The sequence below is a fragment of the Mauremys reevesii genome, linkage group 3, assembly GCF_016161935.1.
Source record: "Mauremys reevesii isolate NIE-2019 linkage group 3, ASM1616193v1, whole genome shotgun sequence".
NCBI classification, from domain to species: domain Eukaryota; kingdom Metazoa; phylum Chordata; order Testudines; family Geoemydidae; genus Mauremys; species Mauremys reevesii.
In genome coordinates this window covers 85240309-85263867 of record NC_052625.1, presented here as the reverse complement: position 1 = coordinate 85263867, position 23559 = coordinate 85240309, and the positions used below count along the sequence as shown (strand labels likewise).

The following is a 23559-nucleotide window of genomic DNA, read 5'->3' as shown; positions in this document are numbered from 1 at the left end:
TCCGTGCTGCGTGGGCCAGGACTTACCATGCCCACCATCCAAGCAAGCCGCCGGGATGGGAACCGCACCCACAGGCCTGAGACGTGACCCGTCGGGCCCTTCCCTCACAGCGAAGCAGGCTCCTGAGCCGTACGCGGCTTGACCTGGCGGCGGGAGTTCTCCCAGCCCGCGCGTGCGCACGTGCCGCAGCCCCTGGCTGAAGAGCGGGACAGGGCTGAATACTCCACCCGAAACTGCAGGCTTCTCAGCAAGCTGCTCTTGGCCCCATGGCAGGACTCCTCGAAAAGAAAGGAAAGGGCAAAGAACAGCTGCACCCCTGCTAAGAGGCCCCTTCGAGAACGTCAGCAAATAAAGCGCACCTTGGCGATCAGAGGCTTCGGGCGGGGAGCCGCTGGTGAGTCAAGAGCACCGAAAGAGCCGGGGCCCCCGGCAAGAAAGGCGCTGCATTGGCCGTGAATCGAACACGGGCCTCCAGCGTGTGGCGAGAATTCTACCACTGAACCACCAATGCCCTGCTCCTTTGCCTCTGCGTGCGGAGCCAGTGCTGTCCGCCAAGGGCTTCGGGCCACACCAGCCAGGCTCCTTCTGCCTCTTGCCGGGGCCGGAGGCGGCTTTCGGGCCAGCCAAATGGGTACGCTCCGGCCTCTCAACCCAGCGGTGGCCGGCCTGCGGTTTCTGTAGTGTAGCGGTTATCACGTTCGCCTCACACGCGAAAGGTCCCTGGTTCGAAACCAGGCAGAAACAGCCTGGCTTTGGCTTTTGCGCCCGACGAAGCGGAGAAAAACAGGCTTTCACAAGGTGCGGGCGGGTGCTCGGCACCCAGACGTGGCATTGCGTCCCCTCCGTTGGTGGTCCGTGCCCGCCGCTGCCTTTCCTCTTGCATTCGCTCCTACGCTGGCGGGAGAGGAAAGCGGGGCTGAGACAGAGAGGGTCTTCCCTCACGCTACCGTTCCGCCTCACTTCGGCAGCCCGGCCACGCCAGGCAAAAAAGCCATGCCTCGGGGGCCAGTGGCGCAACGGATAACGCGCCTGACTACGGATCAGGAGATTGCAGGTTCGACTCCTGCCTGGCTTGTGGCATGTGCCGCTGGTGTGGTGGCCCTGCTTTTGCGCCTCCTTGTGACCTCTTTCGAAGCAAAAGCAAAAGCAAGCTCCTTGGGCCCTGCCCCTGCCCAGAGGGAGCCACACCCCAAGCTGGGCGGGGCACCAGGACAAAGGCTCAACGGTCACCTGCCTGACCCCGATGTGATTTGAACACACAACCTTCTGATCTGGAGTCAGATGCGCTACCGTTGCGCCACGAGGCCAGCTGGCAGCAAAGGGAGTTTTTGGTGGCTGGGAGAGTGGGGGGGTGGGGGTGGAAGGGCAGAACGCCTTTCCTCCGTGCTGCGTGGGCCAGGACTTACCATGCCCACCATCCAAGCAAGCCGCCGGGATGGGAACCGCACCCACAGGCCTGAGACGTGACCCGTCGGGCCCTTCCCTCACAGCGAAGCAGGCTCCTGAGCCGTACGCGGCTTGACCTGGCGGCGGGAGTTCTCCCAGCCCGCGCGTGCGCACGTGCCGCAGCCCCTGGCTGAAGAGCGGGACAGGGCTGAATACTCCACCCGAAACTGCAGGCTTCTCAGCAAGCTGCTCTTGGCCCCATGGCAGGACTCCTCGAAAAGAAAGGAAAGGGCAAAGAACAGCTGCACCCCTGCTAAGAGGCCCCTTCGAGAACGTCAGCAAATAAAGCGCACCTTGGCGATCAGAGGCTTCGGGCGGGGAGCCGCTGGTGAGTCAAGAGCACCGAAAGAGCCGGGGCCCCCGGCAAGAAAGGCGCTGCATTGGCCGTGAATCGAACACGGGCCTCCCGCGTGGCGGGCGAGAATTCTACCACTGAACCACCAATGCCCTGCTCCTTTGCCTCTGCGTGCGGAGCCAGTGCTGTCCGCCAAGGGCTTCGGGCCACACCAGCCAGGCTCCTTCTGCCTCTTGCCGGGGCCGGAGGCGGCTTTCGGGCCAGCCAAAGGGGGCCGCTCCGGCCTCTCAACCCAGCGGTGGCCGGCCTGCGGTTTCTGTAGTGTAGCGGTTATCACGTTCGCCTCACACGCGAAAGGTCCCTGGTTCGAAACCAGGCAGAAACAGCCTGGCTTTGGCTTTTGCGCCCGACGAAGCGGAGAAAAACAGGCTTTCACAAGGTGCGCGGCGGGTGCTCGGCACCCAGACGTGGCATTGCGTCCCCTCCGTTGGTGGTCCGTGCCCGCCGCTGCCTTTCCTCTTGCATTCGCTCCTACGCTGGCGGGAGAGGAAAGCGGGGCTGAGACAGAGAGGGTCTTCCCTCACGCTACCGTTCCGCCTCACTTCGGCAGCCCGGCCACGCCAGGCAAAAAAGCCATGCCTCGGGGGCCAGTGGCGCAACGGATAACGCGCCTGACTACGGATCAGGAGATTGCAGGTTCGACTCCTGCCTGGCTTGTGGCATGTGCCGCTGGTGTGGTGGCCCTGCTTTTGCGCCTCCTTGTGACCTCTTTCGAAGCAAAAGCAAAAGCAAGCTCCTTGGGCCCTGCCCCTGCCCAGAGGGAGCCACACCCCAAGCTGGGCGGGGCACCAGGACAAAGGCTCAACGGTCACCTGCCTGACCCTGATGTGATTTGAACACACAACCTTCTGATCTGGAGTCAGATGCGCTACCGTTGCGCCACGAGGCCAGCTGGCAGCAAGGGGAGTTTTTGGTGGCTGGGAGAGTGGGGGGGTGGGGGTGGAAGGGCAGAACGCCTTTCCTCCGTGCTGCGTGGGCCAGGACTTACCATGCCCACCATCCAAGCAAGCCGCCGGGATGGGAACCGCACCCACAGGCCTGAGACGTGACCCGTCGGGCCCTTCCCTCACAGCGAAGCAGGCTCCTGAGCCGTGCAGCGGCTTGACCTGGCGGCGGAGTTCTCCCAGCCAGCGGCGTGCGCGTGCCGCAGCCCCTGGCTGAAGAGCGGGACAGGGCTGAATACTCCACCCGAAACTGCAGGCTTCTCAGCAAGCTGCTCTTGGCCCCATGGCAGGACTCCTCGAAAAGAAAGGAAAGGGCAAAGAACAGCTGCACCCCTGCTAAGAGGCCCCTTCGAGAACGTCAGCAAATAAAGCGCACCTTGGCGATCAGAGGCTTCGGGCGGGGAGCCGCTGGTGAGTCAAGAGCACCGAAAGAGCCGGGGCCCCCGGCAAGAAAGGCGCTGCATTGGCCGTGAATCGAACACGGGCCTCCCGCGTGGCGGGCGAGAATTCTACCACTGAACCACCAATGCCCTGCTCCTTTGCCTCTGCGTGCGGAGCCAGTGCTGTCCGCCAAGGGCTTCGGGCCACACCAGCCAGGCTCCTTCTGCCTCTTGCCGGGGCCGGAGGCGGCTTTCGGGCCAGCCAAAGGGGGCCGCTCCGGCCTCTCAACCCAGCGGTGGCCGGCCTGCGGTTTCTGTAGTGTAGCGGTTATCACGTTCGCCTCACACGCGAAAGGTCCCTGGTTCGAAACCAGGCAGAAACAGCCTGGCTTTGGCTTTTGCGCCCGACGAAGCGGAGAAAAACAGGCTTTCACAAGGTGCGCGGGCGGGTGCTCGGCACCCAGACGTGGCATTGCGTCCCCTCCGTTGGTGGTCCGTGCCCGCCGCTGCCTTTCCTCTTGCATTCGCTCCTACGCTGGCGGGAGAGAAGCGGGGCTGAGACAGAGAGGGTCTTCCCTCACGCTACCGTTCCGCCTCGCCCGGCAGCCCGGCCACGCCAGGCAAAAAAGCCATGCCTCGGGGGCCAGTGGCGCAACGGATAACGCGCCTGACTACGGATCAGGAGATTGCAGGTTCGACTCCTGCCTGGCTTGTGGCATGTGCCGCTGGTGTGGTGGCCCTGCTTTTGCGCCTCCTTGTGACCTCTTTCGAAGCAAAAGCAAAAGCAAGCTCCTTGGGCCCTGCCCCTGCCCAGAGGGAGCCACACCCCAAGCTGGGCGGGGCACCAGGACAAAGGCTCAACGGTCACCTGCCTGACCCCGATGTGATTTGAACACACAACCTTCTGATCTGGAGTCAGATGCGCTACCGTTGCGCCACGAGGCCAGCTGGCAGCAAGGGGAGTTTTTGGTGGCTGGGAGAGTGGGGGGGTGGGGGTGGAAGGGCAGAACGCCTTTCCTCCGTGCTGCGTGGGCCAGGACTTACCATGCCCACCATCCAAGCAAGCCGCCGGGATGGGAACCGCACCCACAGGCCTGAGACGTGACCCGTCGGGCCCTTCCCTCACAGCGAAGCAGGCTCCTGAGCCGTACGCGGCTTGACCTGGCGGCGGGAGTTCTCCCAGCCCGCGCGTGTGCACGTGCCGCAGCCCCTGGCTGAAGAGCGGGACAGGGCTGAATACTCCACCCGAAACTGCAGGCTTCTCAGCAAGCTGCTCTTGGCCCCATGGCAGGACTCCTCGAAAAGAAAGGAAAGGGCAAAGAACAGCTGCACCCCTGCTAAGAGGCCCCTTCGAGAACGTCAGCAAATAAAGCGCACCTTGGCGATCAGAGGCTTCGGGCGGGGAGCCGCTGGTGAGTCAAGAGCACCCGAAAGAGCCGGGGCCCCGGCAAGAAAGGCGCTGCATTGGCCGTGAATCGAACACGGGCCTCCAGCGTGTGGCGAGAATTCTACCACTGAACCACCAATGCCCTGCTCCTTTGCCTCTGCGTGCGGAGCCAGTGCTGTCCGCCAAGGGCTTCGGGCCACACCAGCCAGGCTCCTTCTGCCTCTTGCCGGGGCCGGAGGCGGCTTTCGGGCCAGCCAAAGGGGGCCGCTCCGGCCTCTCAACCCAGCGGTGGCCGGGCTGCTGTTTCTGTTGTGTAGCTGTTATCACGTTCGCCTCACGCGAAAGGTCCTGGTTGAAACCAGGCAGAAACAGCCTGGCTTTGGCTTTGCGCCCGACGAAGCGGAGAAAAACAGGCTTTCACAAGGTGCTAGGGCGGGGGCTCGGCACCCAGACGTGGCAGTGCGTCACCTCCAGTGGTGGACCGTTCCCGACGCTGCCTTTCGTCTTTCATTCGCTCCGACGGTGGAGGGAGCGGACAGCGGGGCTGAGACAGAGAGGGTCTTCCCTCACGCTACCGTTCCGCCTCGCCCGGCAGCCCGGCCACGCCAGGCAAAAAGCCATGCCTCGGGGCCAGTGGCGCAACGGATAACGCGCCTGACTACGGATCAGGAGATTGCAGGTTCGACTCCTGCCTGGCTTGTGGCATGTGCCGCTGGTGTGGTGGCCCTGCTTTTGCGCCTCCTTGTGACCTCTTTCGAAGCAAAAGCAAAAGCAAGCTCCTTGGGCCCTGCCCCTGCCCAGAGGGAGCCACACCCCAAGCTGGGCGGGGCACCAGGACAAAGGCTCAACGGTCACCTGCATGTACCCGATTTGATTTGAAGTCACAACCTTCTGATCTGGAGTCAGATGCGCTACCGTTGCGCCACGAGGCCAGCTGGCAGCAAGGGGAGTTTTTGGTGGCTGGGAGAGTGGGGGGGTGGGGCTGGAAGGGCAGAACGCCTTTCCTCCGTGCTGCGTGGGCCAGGACTTACCATGCCCACCATCCAAGCAAGCCGCCGGGATGGGAACCGCACCCACAGGCCTGAGACGTGACCCGTCGGGCCCTTCCCTCACAGCGAAGCAGGCTCCTGAGCCGTACGCGGCTTGACCTGGCGGCGGGAGTTCTCCCAGCCCGCGCGTGCGCACGTGCCGCAGCCCCTGGCTGAAGAGCGGGACAGGGCTGAATACTCCACCCGAAACTGCAGGCTTCTCAGCAAGCTGCTCTTGGCCCCATGGCAGGACTCCTCGAAAAGAAAGGAAAGGGCAAAGAACAGCTGCACCCCTGCTAAGAGGCCCCTTCGAGAACGTCAGCAAATAAAGCGCACCTTGGCGATCAGAGGCTTCGGGCGGGGAGCCGCTGGTGAGTCAAGAGCACCCGAAAGAGCCGGGGCCCCGGCAAGAAAGGCGCTGCATTGGCCGTGAATCGAACACGGGCCTCCAGCGTGTGGCGAGAATTCTACCACTGAACCACCAATGCCCTGCTCCTTTGCCTCTGCGTGCGGAGCCAGTGCTGTCCGCCAAGGGCTTCGGGCCACACCAGCCAGGCTCCTTCTGCCTCTTGCCGGGGCCGGAGGCGGCTTTCGGGCCAGCCAAAGGGGGCCGCTCCGGCCTCTCAACCCAGCGGTGGCCGGCCTGCGGTTTCTGTAGTGTAGCGGTTATCACGTTCGCCTCACACGCGAAAGGTCCCTGGTTCGAAACCAGGCAGAAACAGCCTGGCTTTGGCTTTTGCGCCCGACGAAGCGGAGAAAAACAGGCTTTCACAAGGTGCGCGGGCGGGTGCTCGGCACCCAGACGTGGCATTGCGTCCCCTCCGTTGGTGGTCCGTGCCCGCCGCTGCCTTTCCTCTTGCATTCGCTCCTACGCTGGCGGGAGAGGAAAGCGGGGCTGAGACAGAGAGGGTCTTCCCTCACGCTACCGTTCCGCCTCACTTCGGCAGCCCGGCCACGCCAGGCAAAAAAGCCATGCCTCGGGGGCCAGTGGCGCAACGGATAACGCGCCTGACTACGGATCAGGAGATTGCAGGTTCGACTCCTGCCTGGCTTGTGGCATGTGCCGCTGGTGTGGTGGCCCTGCTTTTGCGCCTCCTTGTGACCTCTTTCGAAGCAAAAGCAAAAGCAAGCTCCTTGGGCCCTGCCCCTGCCCAGAGGGAGCCACACCCCAAGCTGGGCGGGGCACCAGGACAAAGGCTCAACGGTCACCTGCCTGACCCCGATGTGATTTGAACACACAACCTTCTGATCTGGAGTCAGATGCGCTACCGTTGCGCCACGAGGCCAGCTGGCAGCAAGGGAGTTTTGGTGGCTGGGAGAGTGGGGTGGGGCTGGAAGGGCAGAACGCCTTTCCTCCGTGCTGCGTGGGCCAGGACTTACCATGCCCACCATCCAAGCAAGCCGCCGGGATGGGAACCGCACCCACAGGCCTGAGGCGTGACCCGTCGGGCCCTTCCCTCACAGCGAAGCAGGCTCCTGAGCCGTGCAGCGGCTTGACCTGGCGGCGGGAGTTCTCCCAGCCAGCGGCGTGCGCGTGCCGCAGCCCCTGGCTGAAGAGCGGGACAGGGCTGAATACTCCACCCGAAACTGCAGGCTTCTCAGCAAGCTGCTCTTGGCCCCATGGCAGGACTCCTCGAAAAGAAAGGAAAGGGCAAAGAACAGCTGCACCCCTGCTAAGAGGCCCTTCGAGAACGTCAGCAAATAAAGCGCACCTTGGCGATCAGAGGCTTGGGCGGAGCCGCTGGTGAGTCAAGAGCACCGAAAGAGCCGGGGCCCCGGCAAGAAAGCGCTGCATTGGCCGTGAATCGAACACGGGCCTCCAGCGTGGCGGGCGAGAAGTCTACCACCGAACCACCCCTGCCCTGCTCCAGTGCCTCTGCGTGCGGAGCCAGTGCTGTCCGCCCAGGGCTTCGGGCCACCCCAGCCAGGCTCCTTCTGCCTCTTGCCGGGGCCGGAGGCGGCTTCGGGCCAGCCAAAGGGGCGCTCCGGCCTCTCAACCCAGCGGTGGCGGCCTGCGGTTTCTGTAGTGTAGCGGTTATCACGTTACGCCTCACGCGAAAGGTCCTGGTTGAAACCAGGCAGAAACAGCCTGGCTTTGGCTTTGCGCCCGGCGAAGCGGAGAAAAACAGGCTTTCACAAGGTGCGGGGCGGGTGCTCGGCACCCAGGCGTGGCATTGCGTCCCCTCCGTTGGTGGTCCGTGCCGCCGCTGCCTTTCCTCTTGCATTCGCTCCTACGCTGGCGGGAGAGAAGCGGGGCTGAGACAGAGAGGTCTTCCCTCACGCTACCGTTCCGCCTCGCCCGGCAGCCCGGCCACGCCAGGCAAAAAGCCATGCCTCGGGGCCAGTGGCGCAGCGGATAACGCGCCTGACTACGGATCAGGAGATTGCAGGTTCGACTCCTGCCTGGCTTGTGGCATGTGCCGCTGGTGTGGTGGCCCTGCTTTTGCGCCTCCTTGTGACCTCTTTCGAAGCAAAAGCAAAAGCAAGCTCCTTGGGCCCTGCCCCTGCCCAGAGGGAGCCACACCCCAAGCTGGGCGGGGCACCAGGACAAAGGCTCAACGGTCACCTGCCTGAGCCCGATGTGATTTGAACACACAACCTTCTGATCTGGAGTCAGATGCGCTACCGTTGCGCCACGAGGCCAGCTGGCAGCAAGGGGAGTTTTTGGTGGCTGGGAGAGTGGGGGGGTGGGGGTGGAAGGGCAGAACGCCTTTCCTCCGTGCTGCGTGGGCCAGGACTTACCATGCCCACCATCCAAGCAAGCCGCCGGGATGGGAACCGCACCCACAGGCCTGAGACGTGACCCGTCGGGCCCTTCCCTCACAGCGAAGCAGGCTCCTGAGCCGTACGCGGCTTGACCTGGCGGCGGGAGTTCTCCCAGCCCGCGCGTGCGCACGTGCCGCAGCCCCTGGCTGAAGAGCGGGACAGGGCTGAATACTCCAACGAAACTGCAGGCTTCTCAGCAAGCTGCTCTTGGCCCCATGGCAGGACTCCTCGAAAAGAAAGGAAAGGGCAAAGAACAGCTGCACCCCTGCTAAGAGGCCCCTTCGAGAACGTCAGCAAATAAAGCGCACCTTGGCGATCAGAGGCTTCGGGCGGGGAGCCGCTGGTGAGTCAAGAGCACCGAAAGAGCCGGGGCCCCCGGCAAGAAAGGTGCTGCATTGGCCGTGAATCGAACACGGGCCTCCAGCGTGTGGCGAGAATTCTACCACTGAACCACCAATGCCCTGCTCCTTTGCCTCTGCGTGCGGAGCCAGTGCTGTCCGCCAAGGGCTTGGGCCACACCAGCCAGGCTCCTTCTGCCTCTTGCCGGGGCGGGCGGCTTCGGGCCAGCCAAAGGGGCGCTCCGGCCTCTCAACCCAGCGGTGGCGGCCTGCGGTTTCTGTAGTGTAGCGGTTATCACGTTACGCCTCACACGCGAAAGGTCCTGGTTGAAACCAGGCAGAAACAGCCTGGCTTTGGCTTTGCGCCCGACGAAGCGGAGAAAAACAGGCTTTCACAAGGTGCGCGGGCGGGTGCTCGGCACCCAGACGTGGCATTGCGTCCCCTCCGTTGGTGGTCCGTGCCCGCCGCTGCCTTTCCTCTTGCATTCGCTCCTACGCTGGCGGGAGAGGAAGCGGGGCTGAGACAGAGAGGTCTTCCCTCACGCTACCGTTCCGCCTCGCCCGGCAGCCCGGCCACGCCAGGCAAAAAGCCATGCCTCGGGGCCAGTGGCGCAACGGATAACGCGCCTGACTACGGATCAGGAGATTGCAGGTTCGACTCCTGCCTGGCTTGTGGCATGTGCCGCTGGTGTGGTGGCCCTGCTTTTGCGCCTCCTTGTGACCTCTTTCGAAGCAAAAGCAAAAGCAAGCTCCTTGGGCCCTGCCCCTGCCCAGAGGGAGCCACACCCCAAGCTGGGCGGGGCACCAGGACAAAGGCTCAACGGTCACCTGCCTGACCCCGATGTGATTTGAACACACAACCTTCTGATCTGGAGTCAGATGCGCTACCGTTGCGCCACGAGGCCAGCTGGCAGCAAGGGAGTTTTGGTGGCTGGGAGAGTGGGGTGGGGCTGGAAGGGCAGAACGCCTTTCCTCCGTGCTGCGTGGGCCAGGACTTACCATGCCCACCATCCAAGCAAGCCGCCGGGATGGGAACCGCACCCACAGGCCTGAGACGTGACCCGTCGGGCCCTTCCCTCACAGCGAAGCAGGCTCCTGAGCCGTACGCGGCTTGACCTGGCGGCGGGAGTTCTCCCAGCCCGCGCGTGCGCACGTGCCGCAGCCCCTGGCTGAAGAGCGGGACAGGGCTGAATACTCCACCCGAAACTGCAGGCTTCTCAGCAAGCTGCTCTTGGCCCCATGGCAGGACTCCTCGAAAAGAAAGGAAAGGGCAAAGAACAGCTGCACCCCTGCTAAGAGGCCCCTTCGAGAACGTCAGCAAATAAAGCGCACCTTGGCGATCAGAGGCTTGGGCGGGAGCCGCTGGTGAGTCAAGAGCACCCGAAAGAGCCGGGGCCCCGGCAAGAAAGGCGCTGCATTGGCCGTGAATCGAACACGGGCCTCCAGCGTGTGGCGAGAATTCTACCACTGAACCACCAATGCCCTGCTCCTTTGCCTCTGCGTGCGGAGCCAGTGCTGTCCGCCAAGGGCTTGGGCCACACCAGCCAGGCTCCTGCTGCCTCTTGCCGGGGCCGGAGGCGGCGTTCGGGCCAGCCAAAGGGGGCCGCTCCGGCCTCTCAACCCAGCGGTGGCCGGCCTGCGGTTTCTGTAGTGTAGCGGTTATCACGTTCGCCTCACACGCGAAAGGTCCCTGGTTCGAAACCAGGCAGAAACAGCCTGGCTTTGGCTTTTGCGCCCGACGAAGCGGAGAAAAACAGGCTTTCACAAGGTGCGCGGGCGGGTGCTCGGCACCCAGACGTGGCATTGCGTCCCCTCCGTTGGTGGTCCGTGCCCGCGCTGCCTTTCCTCTTGCATTCGCTCCTACGCTGGCGGGAGGAAGCGGGGCTGAGACAGAGAGGTCTTCCCTCACGCTACCGTTCCGCCTCGCCCGGCAGCCCGGCCACGCCAGGCAAAAAAGCCATGCCTCGGGGGCCAGTGGCGCAACGGATAACGCGCCTGACTACGGATCAGGAGATTGCAGGTTCGACTCCTGCCTGGCTTGTGGCATGTGCCGCTGGTGTGGTGGCCCTGCTTTTGCGCCTCCTTGTGACCTCTTTCGAAGCAAAAGCAAAAGCAAGCTCCTTGGGCCCTGCCCCTGCCCAGAGGGAGCCACACCCCAAGCTGGGCGGGGCACCAGGACAAAGGCTCAACGGTCACCTGCCTGACCCCGATGTGATTTGAACACACAACCTTCTGATCTGGAGTCAGATGCGCTACCGTTGCGCCACGAGGCCAGCTGGCAGCAAGGGGAGTTTTTGGTGGCTGGGAGAGTGGGGGGGTGGGGCTGGAAGGGCAGAACGCCTTTCCTCCGTGCTGCGTGGGCCAGGACTTACCATGCCCACCATCCAAGCAAGCCGCCGGGATGGGAACCGCACCCACAGGCCTGAGACGTGACCCGTCGGGCCCTTCCCTCACAGCGAAGCAGGCTCCTGAGCCGTACGCGGCTTGACCTGGCGGCGGGAGTTCTCCCAGCCCGCGCGTGCGCACGTGCCGCAGCCCCTGGCTGAAGAGCGGGACAGGGCTGAATACTCCACCCGAAACTGCAGGCTTCTCAGCAAGCTGCTCTTGGCCCCATGGCAGGACTCCTCGAAAAGAAAGGAAAGGGCAAAGAACAGCTGCACCCCTGCTAAGAGGCCCCTTCGAGAACGTCAGCAAATAAAGCGCACCTTGGCGATCAGAGGCTTCGGGCGGGGAGCCGCTGGTGAGTCAAGAGCACCGAAAGAGCCGGGGCCCCCGGCAAGAAAGGCGCTGCATTGGCCGTGAATCGAACACGGGCCTCCCGCGTGGCGGGCGAGAATTCTACCACTGAACCACCAATGCCCTGCTCCTTTGCCTCTGCGTGCGGAGCCAGTGCTGTCCGCCAAGGGCTTCGGGCCACACCAGCCAGGCTCCTTCTGCCTCTTGCCGGGGCCGGAGGCGGCTTTCGGGCCAGCCAAAGGGGGCCGCTCCGGCCTCTCAACCCAGCGGTGGCCGGCCTGCGGTTTCTGTAGTGTAGCGGTTATCACGTTCGCCTCACACGCGAAAGGTCCCTGGTTCGAAACCAGGCAGAAACAGCCTGGCTTTGGCTTTTGCGCCCGACGAAGCGGAGAAAAACAGGCTTTCACAAGGTGCGCGGGCGGGTGCTCGGCACCCAGACGTGGCATTGCGTCCCCTCCGTTGGTGGTCCGTGCCCGCCGCTGCCTTTCCTCTTGCATTCGCTCCTACGCTGGCGGGAGAGGAAAGCGGGGCTGAGACAGAGAGGGTCTTCCCTCACGCTACCGTTCCGCCTCACTTCGGCAGCCCGGCCACGCCAGGCAAAAAAGCCATGCCTCGGGGGCCAGTGGCGCAACGGATAACGCGCCTGACTACGGATCAGGAGATTGCAGGTTCGACTCCTGCCTGGCTTGTGGCATGTGCCGCTGGTGTGGTGGCCCTGCTTTTGCGCCTCCTTGTGACCTCTTTCGAAGCAAAAGCAAAAGCAAGCTCCTTGGGCCCTGCCCCTGCCCAGAGGGAGCCACACCCCAAGCTGGGCGGGGCACCAGGACAAAGGCTCAACGGTCACCTGCCTGACCCCGATGTGATTTGACCACACACCCTTCTGATCTGGCGTCTGAGGCGCTCCCGTGGCGCCCCGCGGCCCGCGGGCAGCACGGGGTGTTTTGGGGGGCGGGGCGCGGGGGGGGGGGGGGGTGGAAGGGCAGAACGCCTTTCCTCCGTGCTGCGTGGGCCAGGACTTACCATGCCCACCATCCAAGCAAGCCGCCGGGATGGGAACCGCACCCACAGGCCTGAGACGTGACCCGTCGGGCCCTTCCCTCACAGCGAAGCAGGCTCCTGAGCCGTCGCGGCTTGACCTGGCGGCGGAGTTCTCCCAGCCCGCGCAAGACGTGCCGCAGCCCCTGGCTGAAGAGCGGGACAGGGCTGAATACTCCACCCGAAACTGCAGGCTTCTCAGCAAGCTGCTCTTGGCCCCATGGCAGGACTCCTCGAAAAGAAAGGAAAGGGCAAAGAACAGCTGCACCCCTGCTAAGAGGCCCCTTCGAGAACGTCAGCAAATAAAGCGCACCTTGGCGATCAGAGGCTTCGGGCGGAGCCGCTGGTGAGTCAAGAGCACTAAAGAGCCGGGGCCCCCGGCAAGAAAGGCGCTGCATTGGCCGTGAATCGAACACGGGCCTCCCGCGTGGCGGGCGAGAATTCTACCACTGAACCACCAATGCCCTGCTCCTTTGCCTCTGCGTGCGGAGCCAGTGCTGTCCGCCAAGGGCTTCGGGCCACACCAGCCAGGCTCCTTCTGCCTCTTGCCGGGGCCGGAGGCGGCTTTCGGGCCAGCCAAAGGGGGCCGCTCCGGCCTCTCAACCCAGCGGTGGCCGGCCTGCGGTTTCTGTAGTGTAGCGGTTATCACGTTCGCCTCACACGCGAAAGGTCCCTGGTTCGAAACCAGGCAGAAACAGCCTGGCTTTGGCTTTTGCGCCCGACGAAGCGGAGAAAAACAGGCTTTCACAAGGTGCGCGGGCGGGTGCTCGGCACCCAGACGTGGCATTGCGTCCCCTCCGTTGGTGGTCCGTGCCCGCCGCTGCCTTTCCTCTTGCATTCGCTCCTACGCTGGCGGGAGAGGAAAGCGGGGCTGAGACAGAGAGGGTCTTCCCTCACGCTACCGTTCCGCCTCACTTCGGCAGCCCGGCCACGCCAGGCAAAAAAGCCATGCCTCGGGGGCCAGTGGCGCAACGGATAACGCGCCTGACTACGGATCAGGAGATTGCAGGTTCGACTCCTGCCTGGCTTGTGGCATGTGCCGCTGGTGTGGTGGCCCTGCTTTTGCGCCTCCTTGTGACCTCTTTCGAAGCAAAAGCAAAAGCAAGCTCCTTGGGCCCTGCCCCTGCCCAGAGGGAGCCACACCCCAAGCTGGGCGGGGCACCAGGACAAAGGCTCAACGGTCACCTGCCTGACCCCGATGTGATTTGAACACACAACCTTCTGATCTGGAGTCAGATGCGCTACCGTTGCGCCACGAGGCCAGCTGGCAGCAAGGGGAGTTTTTGGTGGCTGGGAGAGTGGGGGGGTGGGGCTGGAAGGGCAGAACGCCTTTCCTCCGTGCTGCGTGGGCCAGGACTTACCATGCCCACCATCCAAGCAAGCCGCCGGGATGGGAACCGCACCCACAGGCCTGAGACGTGACCCGTCGGGCCCTTCCCTCACAGCGAAGCAGGCTCCTGAGCCGTACGCGGCTTGACCTGGCGGCGGGAGTTCTCCCAGCCCGCGCGTGCGCACGTGCCGCAGCCCCTGGCTGAAGAGCGGGACAGGGCTGAATACTCCACCCGAAACTGCAGGCTTCTCAGCAAGCTGCTCTTGGCCCCATGGCAGGACTCCTCGAAAAGAAAGGAAAGGGCAAAGAACAGCTGCACCCCTGCTAAGAGGCCCCTTCGAGAACGTCAGCAAATAAAGCGCACCTTGGCGATCAGAGGCTTCGGGCGGGGAGCCGCTGGTGAGTCAAGAGCACCGAAAGAGCCGGGGCCCCCGGCAAGAAAGGCGCTGCATTGGCCGTGAATCGAACACGGGCCTCCCGCGTGGCGGGCGAGAATTCTACCACTGAACCACCAATGCCCTGCTCCTTTGCCTCTGCGTGCGGAGCCAGTGCTGTCCGCCAAGGGCTTCGGGCCACACCAGCCAGGCTCCTTCTGCCTCTTGCCGGGGCCGGAGGCGGCTTTCGGGCCAGCCAAAGGGGGCCGCCCGCCTCTCAACCCAGCGGTGGCCGCCTGCGGTTTCTGTAGTGTAGCGGTTATCACGCTCGCCTCACGCGAAAGGTCCCTGGTTCAAACCAGGCAGAAACAGCCTGGCTTTGGCTTTGCGCCCGACGGCCGGAGAAAAACAGGCTTTCACAAGGTGCGGGCGGGTGCTCGGCACCCAGACGTGGCATTGCGTCCCCTCCGTTGGTGGTCCGTGCCCGCCGCTGCCTTTCCTCTTGCATTCGCTCCTACGCTGGCGGGAGAGGAAAGCGGGCTGAGACAGAGAGGGTCTTCCTCACGCTACCGCTCCGCCTCACTTCGGCAGCCCGGCCACGCCAGGCAAAAAAGCCATGCCTCGGGGGCCAGTGGCGCAACGGATAACGCGCCTGACTACGGATCAGGAGATTGCAGGTTCGACTCCTGCCTGGCTTGTGGCATGTGCCGCTGGTGTGGTGGCCCTGCTTTTGCGCCTCCTTGTGACCTCTTTCGAAGCAAAAGCAAAAGCAAGCTCCTTGGGCCCTGCCCCGCCCAGAGGAGCCACACCCTGCTGGGCGGGGCACCAGGACAAAGGCTCAACGGTCACGTGCCTCACCCCGATGTGATTTGAACACACAACCTTCTGATCGGGTGTGAGAGGCGCTACCGTTGCGCCACGTGGCCCGCTGGCAGCATGGGGAGTTTTTGGGGGCTGGGAGCGGGGGGGGGTGGGGCTGGAAGGGCAGAACGCCTTTCCTCCGTGCTGCGTGGGCCAGGACTTACCATGCCCACCATCCAAGCAAGCCGCCGGGATGGGAACCGCACCCACAGGCCTGAGACGTGACCCGTCGGGCCCTTCCTCACAGCGAAGCAGGCTCCTGAGCCGACGCGGCTTGACCTGGCGGCGGGAGTTCTCCCAGCCCGCGCGTACGCACGTGCCGCAGCCCCTGGCTGAAGAGCGGGACAGGGCTGAATACTCCACCCGAAACTGCAGGCTTCTCAGCAAGCTGCTCTTGGCCCCATGGCAGGACTCCTCGAAAAGAAAGGAAAGGGCAAAGAACAGCTGCACCCCTGCTAAGAGGCCCTTCGAGAACGCCAGCAACAAAGCGCACCTTGGCGATCAGAGGCTTCGGGCGGAGCCGCTGGTGAGTCAAGAGCACCGAAAGAGCCGGGCCCCGGCAAGAAAGGCGCTGCATTGGCCGTGAATCGAACACGGGCCTCCGCGTGGCGGGCGAGAATTCTACCACTGAACCACCAATGCCCTGCTCCTTTGCCTCTGCGTGCGGAGCCAGTGCTGTCCGCCAAGGGCTTCGGGCCACACCAGCCAGGCTCCTTCTGCCTCTTGCCGGGGCCGGAGGCGGCTTCGGGCCAGCCAAAGGGGCCGCCCGGCCTCTCAACCCAGCGGTGGCCGCCTGCGGTTTCTGTAGTGTAGCGGTTATCACGCTCGCCACACGCGAAAGGTCCCTGGTTCAAACCAGGCAGAAACAGCCTGGCTTTGGCTTTTGCGCCCGACGGCGGAGAAAAACAGGCTTTCACAAGGTGCGCGGGCGGGTGCTCGGCACCCAGACGTGGCATTGCGCCCTCCGTTGGTGGTCCGTGCCCGCCGCTGCCTTTCCTCTTGCATTCGCTCCTACGCTGGCGGGAGAGGAAAGCGGGCTGAGACAGAGAGGGTCTTCCTCACGCTACTGCCCGCCTCACTTCGCAGCCCGCCACGCCAGGCAAAAAGCCATGCCTCGGGGCCAGTGGCGCAACGGATAACGCGCCTGACTACGGATCAGGAGATTGCAGGTTCGACTCCTGCCTGGCTTGTGGCATGTGCCGCTGGTGTGGTGGCCCTGCTTTTGCGCCTCCTTGTGACCTCTTTCGAAGCAAAAGCAAAAGCAAGCTCCTTGGGCCCTGCCCAGAGGGAGCCACACCCCAAGCTGGGCGGGGCACCAGGACAAAGGCTCAACGGTCACCTGCCTGACCCCGATGTGATTTGAACACACAACCTTCTGATCTGGAGTCAGATGCGCTACCGTTGCGCCACGAGGCCAGCTGGCAGCAAGGGAGTTTTTGGTGGCTGGGAGAGTGGGGTGGGGCTGGAAGGGCAGAACGCCTTTCCTCCGTGCTGCGTGGGCCAGGACTTACCATGCCCACCATCCAAGCAAGCCGCCGGGATGGGAACCGCACCCACAGGCCTGAGACGTGACCCGCCGGGCCCTTCCCTCACAGCGAAGCAGGCTCCTGAGCCGTGACGCGCTTGACCTGGCGGCGGGAGTTCTCCCAGCCCGCGCGTGCGCACGTGCCGCAGCCCCTGGCTGAAGAGCGGGACAGGGCTGAATACTCCACCCGAAACTGCAGGCTTCTCAGCAAGCTGCTCTTGGCCCCATGGCAGGACTCCTCGAAAAGAAAGGAAAGGGCAAAGAACAGCTGCACCCCTGCTAAGAGGCCCTTCGAGAACGCCAGCAACAAAGCGCACCTTGGCGATCAGAGGCTTCGGGCGGGGAGCCGCTGGTGAGTCAAGAGCACCGAAAGAGCCGGGGCCCCCGGCAAGAAAGGTGCTGCATTGGCTGTGAATCAAACACGGGCCTCCTGCGTGGCGGGCGAGAATTCTACCACTGAACCACCAATGCCCTGCTCCTTTGCCTCTGCGTGCGGAGCCAGTGCTGTCCGCCAAGGGCTTCGGGCCACACCAGCCAGGCTCCTTCTGCCTCTTGCCGGGGCCGGAGGCGGCTTTCGGGCCAGCCAAAGGGGCCGCCCGCCTCTCAACCCAGCGGTGGCCGCCTGCGGTTTCTGTAGTGTAGCGGTTATCACGCTCGCCACACGCGAAAGGTCCCTGGTTCAAACCAGGCAGAAACAGCCTGGCTTTGGCTTTTGCGCCCGACGGCCGGAGAAAAACAGGCTTTCACAAGGTGCGCGGGCGGGTGCTCGGCACCCAGACGTGGCATTGCGCCCTCCGTTGGTGGTCCGTGCCCGCCGCTGCCTTTCCTCTTGCATTCGCTCCTACGCTGGCGGGAGGAAAGCGGGCTGAGACAGAGAGGGTCTTCCTCACGCTACCGCTCCGCCTCACTTCGGCAGCCCGGCCACGCCAGGCAAAAAAGCCATGCCTCGGGGGCCAGTGGCGCAACGGATAACGCGCCTGACTACGGATCAGGAGATTGCAGGTTCGACTCCTGCCTGGCTTGTGGCATGTGCCGCTGGTGTGGTGGCCCTGCTTTTGCGCCTCCTTGTGACCTCTTTCAAGCAAAAGCAAAAGCAAGCTCCTTGGGCCCTGCCCTGCCCAGAGGGAGCCACACCCCAAGCTGGGCGGGGCACCAGGACAAAGGCTCAACGGTCACCTGCCTGACCCCGATGTGATTTGAACACACAACCTTCTGATCTGGAGTCAGATGCGCTACCGTTGCGCCACGAGGCCAGCTGGCAGCAAGGGAGTTTTTGGTGGCTGGGAGAGTGGGGGGGTGGGGCTGGAAGGGCAGAACGCCTTTCCTCCGTGCTGCGTGGGCCAGGACTTACCATGCCCACCATCCAAGCAAGCCGGGATGGGAACCGCACCCACAGGCCTGAGACGTGACCCGCCGGGCCCTTCCTCACAGCGAAGCAGGCTCCTGAGCCGCACGCGCTTGACCTGGCGGCGGAGTTCTCCCAGCCCGCAAGACGTGCCGCAGCCCCTGGCTGAAGAGCGGGACAGGGCTGAATACTCCACCCGAAACTGCAGGCTTCTCAGCAAGCTGCTCTTGGCCCCATGGCAGGACTCCTCGAAAAGAAAGGAAAGGGCAAAGAACAGCTGCACCCCTGCTAAGAGGCCCTTCGAGAACGCCAGCAAATAAAGCGCACCTTGGCGATCAGAGGCTTCGGGCGGGAGCCGCTGGTGAGTCAAGAGCACCGAAGAGCCGGGCCCCGGCAAGAAAGGCGCTGCATTGGCCGTGAATCGAACACGGGCCTCCGCGTGGCGGCGAGAATTCTACCACTGAACCACCAATGCCCTGCTCCTTTGCCTCTGCGCATGGAGCCAGTGCTGTCCGCCAAGGGCTTCGGGCCACACCAGCCAGGCTCCTTCTGCCTCTTGCCGGGCCGGAGGCGGCTTTCGGGCCAGCCAAAGGGGGCCGCCCGCCTCTCAACCCAGCGGTGGCCGCCTGCGGTTTCTGTAGTGTAGCGGTTATCACGCTCGCCTCACACGCGAAAGGTCCCTGGTTCAAACCAGGCAGAAACAGCCTGGCTTTGGCTTTGCGCCCGACGGCCGGAGAAAAACAGGCTTTCACAAGGTGCGCGCGGGCGGGTGCTCGCACCCAGACGTGGCATTGCGCCCTCCGTTGGTGGTCCGTGCCCGCCGCTGCCTTTCCTCTTGCATTCGCTCCTACGCTGGCGGGAGAGGAAAGCGGGCTGAGACAGAGAGGGTCTTCCTCACGCTACCGCTCCGCCTCACTTCGGCAGCCCGGCCACGCCAGGCAAAAAAGCCATGCCTCGGGGGCCAGTGGCGCAACGGATAACGCGCCTGACTACGGATCAGGAGATTGCAGGTTCGACTCCTGCCTGGCTTGTGGCATGTGCCGCTGGTGTGGTGGCCCTGCTTTGCGCCTCCTTGTGACCTCTTTCAAGCAAAAGCAAAAGCAAGCTCCTTGGGCCCTGCCCTGCCCAGAGGAGCCACACCCCAAGCTGGGCGTGGCACCAGGACAAAGGCTCAACGGTCACCTGCCTGACCCCGATGTGATTTGAACACACAACCTTCTGATCTGGAGTCAGATGCGCTACCGTTGCGCCACGAGGCCAGCTGGCAGCAAGGGGAGTTTTTGGTGGCTGGGAGAGTGGGGGGGTGGGGCTGGAAGGGCAGAACGCCTTTCCTCCGTGCTGCGTGGGCCAGGACTTACCATGCCCACCATCCAAGCAAGCCGGGATGGGAACCGCACCCACAGGCCTGAGACGTGACCCGCCGGGCCCTTCCTCACAGCGAAGCAGGCTCCTGAGCCGTGACGCGGCTTGACCTGGCGGCGGAGTTCTCCCAGCCCGCTGCGCAAGACGCGCACGTGCCGCAGCCCCTGGCTGAAGAGCGGGACAGGGCTGAATACTCCACCCGAAACTGCAGGCTTCTCAGCAAGCTGCTCTTGGCCCCATGGCAGGACTCCTCGAAAAGAAAGGAAAGGGCAAAGAACAGCTGCACCCTGCTAAGAGGCCCTTCGAGAACGCCAGCAACAAAGCGCACCTTGGCGATCAGAGGCTTCGGGCGGGGAGCCGCTGGTGAGTCAAGAGCACCGAAAGAGCCGGGGCCCCCGGCAAGAAAGGCGCTGCATTGGCCGTGAATCGAACACGGGCCTCCCGCGTGGCGGGCGAGAATTCTACCACTGAACCACCAATGCCCTGCTCCTTTGCCTCTGCGTGCGGAGCCAGTGCTGTCCGCCAAGGGCTTCGGGCCACACCAGCCAGGCTCCTTCTGCCTCTTGCCGGGGCCGGAGGCGGCTTTCGGGCCAGCCAAAGGGGGCCGCCCGCCTCTCAACCCAGCGGTGGCCGCCTGCGGTTTCTGTAGTGTAGCGGTTATCACGCTCGCCTCACACGCGAAAGGTCCCTGGTTCAAACCAGGCAGAAACAGCCTGGCTTTGGCTTTTGCGCCCGACGGCCGGAGAAAACAGGCTTTCACAAGGTGCGCGGGCGGGTGCTCGGCACCCAGACGTGGCATTGCGCCCTCCGTTGGTGGTCCGTGCCCGCCGCTGCCTTTCCTCTTGCATTCGCCTCCTACGCTGGCGGGAGGAAAGCGGGCTGAGACAGAGAGGGTCTTCCTCACGCTACCGCTCCGCCACTTCGGCAGCCCGGCCACGCCAGGCAAAAAAGCCATGCCTCGGGGGCCAGTGGCGCAACGGATAACGCGCCTGACTACGGATCAGGAGATTGCAGGTTCGACTCCTGCCTGGCTTGTGGCATGTGCCGCTGGTGTGGTGGCCCTGCTTTTGCGCCTCCTTGTGACCTCTTTCGAAGCAAAAGCAAAAGCAAGCTCCTTGGGCCCTGCCCCTGCCCAGAGGGAGCCACACCCCAAGCTGGGCGGGGCACCAGGACAAAGGCTCAACGGTCACCTGCCTGACCCCGATGTGATTTGAACACACAACCTTCTGATCTGGAGTCAGATGCGCTACCGTTGCGCCACGAGGCCAGCTGGCAGCAAGGGGAGTTTTTGGTGGCTGGGAGAGTGGGGGGGTGGGGCTGGAAGGGCAGAACGCCTTTCCTCCGTGCTGCGTGGGCCAGGACTTACCATGCCCACCATCCAAGCAAGCCGCCGGGATGGGAACCGCACCCACAGGCCTGAGACGTGACCCGTCGGGCCCTTCCTCACAGCGAAGCAGGCTCCTGAGCCGTACGCGGCTTGACCTGGCGGCGGGAGTTCTCCCAGCCCGCGCGTACGCACGTGCCGCAGCCCCTGGCTGAAGAGCGGGACAGGGCTGAATACTCCACCCGAAACTGCAGGCTTCTCAGCAAGCTGCTCTTGGCCCCATGGCAGGACTCCTCGAAAAGAAAGGAAAGGGCAAAGAACAGCTGCACCCCTGCTAAGAGGCCCCTTCGAGAACGTCAGCAACAAAGCGCACCTTGGCGATCAGAGGCTTCGGGCGGAGCCGCTGGTGAGTCAAGAGCACCGAAAGAGCCGGGCCCCGGCAAGAAAGGCGCTGCATTGGCCGTGAATCGAACACGGGCCTCCGCGGGCGGGCGAGAATTCTACCACTGAACCACCAATGCCCTGCTCCTTTGCCTCTGCGTGCGGAGCCAGTGCTGTCCGCCAAGGGCTTCGGGCCACACCAGCCAGGCTCCTTCTGCCTCTTGCCGGGGCCGGAGGCGGCTTTCGGGCCAGCCAAAGGGGGCCGCTCCGGCCTCTCAACCCAGCGGTGGCCGGCCTGCGGTTTCTGTAGTGTAGCGGTTATCACGTTCGCCTCACACGCGAAAGGTCCCTGGTTCGAAACCAGGCAGAAACAGCCTGGCTTTGGCTTTTGCGCCCGACGAAGCGGAGAAAAACAGGCTTTCACAAGGTGCGCGGCGGGTGCTCGCACCCAGACGTGGCATTGCGCCCTCCGTTGGTGGTCCGCCCGCTGCCTTTCCTCTTGCATTCGCTCCTACGCTGGCGGGAGAGGAAAGCGGGGCTGAGACAGAGAGGGTCTTCCCTCACGCTACCGTTCCGCCTCACTTCGGCAGCCCGGCCACGCCAGGCAAAAAAGCCATGCCTCGGGGGCCAGTGGCGCAACGGATAACGCGCCTGACTACGGATCAGGAGATTGCAGGTTCGACTCCTGCCTGGCTTGTGGCATGTGCCGCTGGTGTGGTGGCCCTGCTTTTGCGCCTCCTTGTGACCTCTTTCGAAGCAAAAGCAAAAGCAAGCTCCTTGGGCCCTGCCCCTGCCCAGAGGGAGCCACACCCCAAGCTGGGCGGGGCACCAGGACAAAGGCTCAACGGTCACCTGCCTGACCCCGATGTGATTTGAACACACAACCTTCTGATCTGGAGTCAGATGCGCTACCGTTGCGCCACGAGGCCAGCTGGCAGCAAGGGGAGTTTTTGGTGGCTGGGAGAGTGGGGGGGTGGGGCTGGAAGGGCAGAACGCCTTTCCTCCGTGCTGCGTGGGCCAGGACTTACCATGCCCACCATCCAAGCAAGCCGCCGGGATGGGAACCGCACCCACAGGCCTGAGACGTGACCCGCCGGGCCCTTCCTCACAGCGAAGCAGGCTCCTGAGCCGCACGCGGCTTGACCTGGCGGCGGAGTTCTCCCAGCCCGCGCGCGCAAGACGTGCCGCAGCCCCTGGCTGAAGAGCGGACAGGGCTGAATACTCCACCCGAAACTGCAGGCTTCTCAGCAAGCTGCTCTTGGCCCCATGGCAGGACTCCTCGAAAAGAAAGGAAAGGGCAAAGAACAGCTGCACCCTGCTAAGAGGCCCTTCGAGAACGCCAGCAATAAAGCGCACCTTGGCGATCAGAGGCTTCGGGCGGAGCCGCTGGTGAGTCAAGAGCACCGAAGAGCCGGGCCCCGGCAAGAAAGGCGCTGCATTGGCCGTGAATCGAACACGGGCCCCGCGTGGCGGGCGAGAATTCTACCACTGAACCACCAATGCCCTGCTCCTTTGCCTCTGCGTGCGGAGCCAGTGCTGTCCGCCAAGGGCTTCGGGCCACACCAGCCAGGCTCCTTCTGCCTCTTGCCGGGGCCGGAGGCGGCTTTCGGGCCAGCCAAAGGGGGCCGCCCGCCTCTCAACCCAGCGGTGGCCGCCTGCGGTTTCTGTAGTGTAGCGGTTATCACGCTCGCCACACGCGAAAGGTCCCTGGTTCAAACCAGGCAGAAACAGCCTGGCTTTGGCTTTGCGCCCGACGGCCGGAGAAAAACAGGCTTTCACAAGGTGCGCGGGCGGGTGCTCGGCACCCAGACGTGGCATTGCGCCCTCCGTTGGTGGTCCGTGCCCGCCGCTGCCTTTCCTCTTGCATTCGCTCCTACGCTGGCGGGAGAGGAAAGCGGGCTGAGACAGAGAGGGTCTTCCTCACGCTACCGCTCCGCCACTTCGGCAGCCCGGCCACGCCAGGCAAAAAAGCCATGCCTCGGGGGCCAGTGGCGCAACGGATAACGCGCCTGACTACGGATCAGGAGATTGCAGGTTCGACTCCTGCCTGGCTTGTGGCATGTGCCGCTGGTGTGGTGGCCCTGCTTTGCGCCTCCTTGTGACCTCTTTCGAAGCAAAAGCAAAAGCAAGCTCCTTGGGCCCTGCCCCTGCCCAGAGGGAGCCACACCCCAAGCTGGGCGGGGCACCAGGACAAAGGCTCAACGGTCACCTGCCTGACCCCGATGTGATTTGAACACACAACCTTCTGATCTGGAGTCAGATGCGCTACCGTTGCGCCACGAGGCCAGCTGGCAGCAAGGGGAGTTTTTGGTGGCTGGGAGAGTGGGGGGGTGGGGCTGGAAGGGCAGAACGCCTTTCCTCCGTGCTGCGTGGGCCAGGACTTACCATGCCCACCATCCAAGCAAGCCGCCGGGATGGGAACCGCACCCACAGGCCTGAGACGTGACCCGTCGGGCCCTTCCCTCACAGCGAAGCAGGCTCCTGAGCCGACGCGCTTGACCTGGCGGCGGAGTTCTCCCAGCCCGCGGCGCAAGACGTGCCGCAGCCCCTGGCTGAAGAGCGGGACAGGGCTGAATACTCCACCCGAAACTGCAGGCTTCTCAGCAAGCTGCTCTTGGCCCCATGGCAGGACTCCTCGAAAA

General features: G+C 64.0%; 49 non-coding genes across 49 annotated transcripts; 27 read left to right on the top strand and 22 right to left on the bottom strand.

Moving 5' to 3' along the window:
- The first annotated feature begins 671 nt into the window (after positions 1–671).
- Positions 672–744, top strand: TRNAV-CAC. Its single transcript has one exon. It is a non-coding gene; the product is annotated as a tRNA-Val (tRNA).
- Positions 745–1002: 258 nt separating this feature from the next.
- Positions 1003–1075, top strand: TRNAR-ACG. Its single transcript has one exon. It is a non-coding gene; the product is annotated as a tRNA-Arg (tRNA).
- Positions 1076–1235: 160 nt separating this feature from the next.
- Positions 1236–1307, bottom strand: TRNAW-CCA. The gene has a single exon. It is a non-coding gene; the product is annotated as a tRNA-Trp (tRNA).
- A 515-nt stretch (positions 1308–1822) lies between these two features.
- TRNAG-GCC lies at positions 1823–1893 on the bottom strand. The gene has a single exon. It is a non-coding gene; the product is annotated as a tRNA-Gly (tRNA).
- Positions 1894–2053: 160 nt separating this feature from the next.
- Positions 2054–2126, top strand: TRNAV-CAC. Its single transcript has one exon. It is a non-coding gene; the product is annotated as a tRNA-Val (tRNA).
- A 259-nt stretch (positions 2127–2385) lies between these two features.
- TRNAR-ACG lies at positions 2386–2458 on the top strand. The gene has a single exon. It is a non-coding gene; the product is annotated as a tRNA-Arg (tRNA).
- Positions 2459–2618: 160 nt separating this feature from the next.
- Positions 2619–2690, bottom strand: TRNAW-CCA. Its single transcript has one exon. It is a non-coding gene; the product is annotated as a tRNA-Trp (tRNA).
- Positions 2691–3204: 514 nt separating this feature from the next.
- Positions 3205–3275, bottom strand: TRNAG-GCC. Its single transcript has one exon. It is a non-coding gene; the product is annotated as a tRNA-Gly (tRNA).
- Positions 3276–3435: 160 nt separating this feature from the next.
- Positions 3436–3508, top strand: TRNAV-CAC. The gene has a single exon. It is a non-coding gene; the product is annotated as a tRNA-Val (tRNA).
- A 257-nt stretch (positions 3509–3765) lies between these two features.
- On the top strand, positions 3766–3838 carry TRNAR-ACG. The gene has a single exon. It is a non-coding gene; the product is annotated as a tRNA-Arg (tRNA).
- A 160-nt stretch (positions 3839–3998) lies between these two features.
- TRNAW-CCA lies at positions 3999–4070 on the bottom strand. The gene has a single exon. It is a non-coding gene; the product is annotated as a tRNA-Trp (tRNA).
- A 1069-nt stretch (positions 4071–5139) lies between these two features.
- On the top strand, positions 5140–5212 carry TRNAR-ACG. Its single transcript has one exon. It is a non-coding gene; the product is annotated as a tRNA-Arg (tRNA).
- A 976-nt stretch (positions 5213–6188) lies between these two features.
- Positions 6189–6261, top strand: TRNAV-CAC. The gene has a single exon. It is a non-coding gene; the product is annotated as a tRNA-Val (tRNA).
- Positions 6262–6521: 260 nt separating this feature from the next.
- Positions 6522–6594, top strand: TRNAR-ACG. Its single transcript has one exon. It is a non-coding gene; the product is annotated as a tRNA-Arg (tRNA).
- A 160-nt stretch (positions 6595–6754) lies between these two features.
- Positions 6755–6826, bottom strand: TRNAW-CCA. Its single transcript has one exon. It is a non-coding gene; the product is annotated as a tRNA-Trp (tRNA).
- Positions 6827–7878: 1052 nt separating this feature from the next.
- Positions 7879–7951, top strand: TRNAR-ACG. The gene has a single exon. It is a non-coding gene; the product is annotated as a tRNA-Arg (tRNA).
- Positions 7952–8111: 160 nt separating this feature from the next.
- TRNAW-CCA lies at positions 8112–8183 on the bottom strand. The gene has a single exon. It is a non-coding gene; the product is annotated as a tRNA-Trp (tRNA).
- A 1061-nt stretch (positions 8184–9244) lies between these two features.
- On the top strand, positions 9245–9317 carry TRNAR-ACG. The gene has a single exon. It is a non-coding gene; the product is annotated as a tRNA-Arg (tRNA).
- A 160-nt stretch (positions 9318–9477) lies between these two features.
- On the bottom strand, positions 9478–9549 carry TRNAW-CCA. The gene has a single exon. It is a non-coding gene; the product is annotated as a tRNA-Trp (tRNA).
- A 736-nt stretch (positions 9550–10285) lies between these two features.
- Positions 10286–10358, top strand: TRNAV-CAC. Its single transcript has one exon. It is a non-coding gene; the product is annotated as a tRNA-Val (tRNA).
- A 254-nt stretch (positions 10359–10612) lies between these two features.
- Positions 10613–10685, top strand: TRNAR-ACG. Its single transcript has one exon. It is a non-coding gene; the product is annotated as a tRNA-Arg (tRNA).
- Positions 10686–10845: 160 nt separating this feature from the next.
- Positions 10846–10917, bottom strand: TRNAW-CCA. Its single transcript has one exon. It is a non-coding gene; the product is annotated as a tRNA-Trp (tRNA).
- Positions 10918–11432: 515 nt separating this feature from the next.
- On the bottom strand, positions 11433–11503 carry TRNAG-GCC. The gene has a single exon. It is a non-coding gene; the product is annotated as a tRNA-Gly (tRNA).
- Positions 11504–11663: 160 nt separating this feature from the next.
- On the top strand, positions 11664–11736 carry TRNAV-CAC. Its single transcript has one exon. It is a non-coding gene; the product is annotated as a tRNA-Val (tRNA).
- A 260-nt stretch (positions 11737–11996) lies between these two features.
- TRNAR-ACG lies at positions 11997–12069 on the top strand. The gene has a single exon. It is a non-coding gene; the product is annotated as a tRNA-Arg (tRNA).
- Positions 12070–12808: 739 nt separating this feature from the next.
- TRNAG-GCC lies at positions 12809–12879 on the bottom strand. The gene has a single exon. It is a non-coding gene; the product is annotated as a tRNA-Gly (tRNA).
- A 160-nt stretch (positions 12880–13039) lies between these two features.
- On the top strand, positions 13040–13112 carry TRNAV-CAC. The gene has a single exon. It is a non-coding gene; the product is annotated as a tRNA-Val (tRNA).
- Positions 13113–13372: 260 nt separating this feature from the next.
- Positions 13373–13445, top strand: TRNAR-ACG. Its single transcript has one exon. It is a non-coding gene; the product is annotated as a tRNA-Arg (tRNA).
- A 160-nt stretch (positions 13446–13605) lies between these two features.
- TRNAW-CCA lies at positions 13606–13677 on the bottom strand. The gene has a single exon. It is a non-coding gene; the product is annotated as a tRNA-Trp (tRNA).
- Positions 13678–14192: 515 nt separating this feature from the next.
- Positions 14193–14263, bottom strand: TRNAG-GCC. The gene has a single exon. It is a non-coding gene; the product is annotated as a tRNA-Gly (tRNA).
- Positions 14264–14744: 481 nt separating this feature from the next.
- TRNAR-ACG lies at positions 14745–14817 on the top strand. The gene has a single exon. It is a non-coding gene; the product is annotated as a tRNA-Arg (tRNA).
- Positions 14818–15552: 735 nt separating this feature from the next.
- TRNAG-GCC lies at positions 15553–15622 on the bottom strand. Its single transcript has one exon. It is a non-coding gene; the product is annotated as a tRNA-Gly (tRNA).
- Positions 15623–16097: 475 nt separating this feature from the next.
- On the top strand, positions 16098–16170 carry TRNAR-ACG. The gene has a single exon. It is a non-coding gene; the product is annotated as a tRNA-Arg (tRNA).
- A 154-nt stretch (positions 16171–16324) lies between these two features.
- TRNAW-CCA lies at positions 16325–16396 on the bottom strand. The gene has a single exon. It is a non-coding gene; the product is annotated as a tRNA-Trp (tRNA).
- Positions 16397–17455: 1059 nt separating this feature from the next.
- Positions 17456–17528, top strand: TRNAR-ACG. Its single transcript has one exon. It is a non-coding gene; the product is annotated as a tRNA-Arg (tRNA).
- A 158-nt stretch (positions 17529–17686) lies between these two features.
- TRNAW-CCA lies at positions 17687–17758 on the bottom strand. Its single transcript has one exon. It is a non-coding gene; the product is annotated as a tRNA-Trp (tRNA).
- A 723-nt stretch (positions 17759–18481) lies between these two features.
- TRNAV-CAC lies at positions 18482–18553 on the top strand. The gene has a single exon. It is a non-coding gene; the product is annotated as a tRNA-Val (tRNA).
- Positions 18554–18808: 255 nt separating this feature from the next.
- Positions 18809–18881, top strand: TRNAR-ACG. The gene has a single exon. It is a non-coding gene; the product is annotated as a tRNA-Arg (tRNA).
- A 156-nt stretch (positions 18882–19037) lies between these two features.
- TRNAW-CCA lies at positions 19038–19109 on the bottom strand. Its single transcript has one exon. It is a non-coding gene; the product is annotated as a tRNA-Trp (tRNA).
- Positions 19110–19623: 514 nt separating this feature from the next.
- TRNAG-GCC lies at positions 19624–19694 on the bottom strand. The gene has a single exon. It is a non-coding gene; the product is annotated as a tRNA-Gly (tRNA).
- A 157-nt stretch (positions 19695–19851) lies between these two features.
- On the top strand, positions 19852–19923 carry TRNAV-CAC. Its single transcript has one exon. It is a non-coding gene; the product is annotated as a tRNA-Val (tRNA).
- Positions 19924–20174: 251 nt separating this feature from the next.
- TRNAR-ACG lies at positions 20175–20247 on the top strand. The gene has a single exon. It is a non-coding gene; the product is annotated as a tRNA-Arg (tRNA).
- Positions 20248–20407: 160 nt separating this feature from the next.
- TRNAW-CCA lies at positions 20408–20479 on the bottom strand. The gene has a single exon. It is a non-coding gene; the product is annotated as a tRNA-Trp (tRNA).
- A 738-nt stretch (positions 20480–21217) lies between these two features.
- On the top strand, positions 21218–21290 carry TRNAV-CAC. The gene has a single exon. It is a non-coding gene; the product is annotated as a tRNA-Val (tRNA).
- A 251-nt stretch (positions 21291–21541) lies between these two features.
- Positions 21542–21614, top strand: TRNAR-ACG. Its single transcript has one exon. It is a non-coding gene; the product is annotated as a tRNA-Arg (tRNA).
- Positions 21615–21774: 160 nt separating this feature from the next.
- Positions 21775–21846, bottom strand: TRNAW-CCA. Its single transcript has one exon. It is a non-coding gene; the product is annotated as a tRNA-Trp (tRNA).
- A 505-nt stretch (positions 21847–22351) lies between these two features.
- Positions 22352–22420, bottom strand: TRNAG-GCC. The gene has a single exon. It is a non-coding gene; the product is annotated as a tRNA-Gly (tRNA).
- Positions 22421–22899: 479 nt separating this feature from the next.
- On the top strand, positions 22900–22972 carry TRNAR-ACG. The gene has a single exon. It is a non-coding gene; the product is annotated as a tRNA-Arg (tRNA).
- A 159-nt stretch (positions 22973–23131) lies between these two features.
- TRNAW-CCA lies at positions 23132–23203 on the bottom strand. Its single transcript has one exon. It is a non-coding gene; the product is annotated as a tRNA-Trp (tRNA).
- Between the last annotated feature and the right edge of the window lie 356 nt (positions 23204–23559).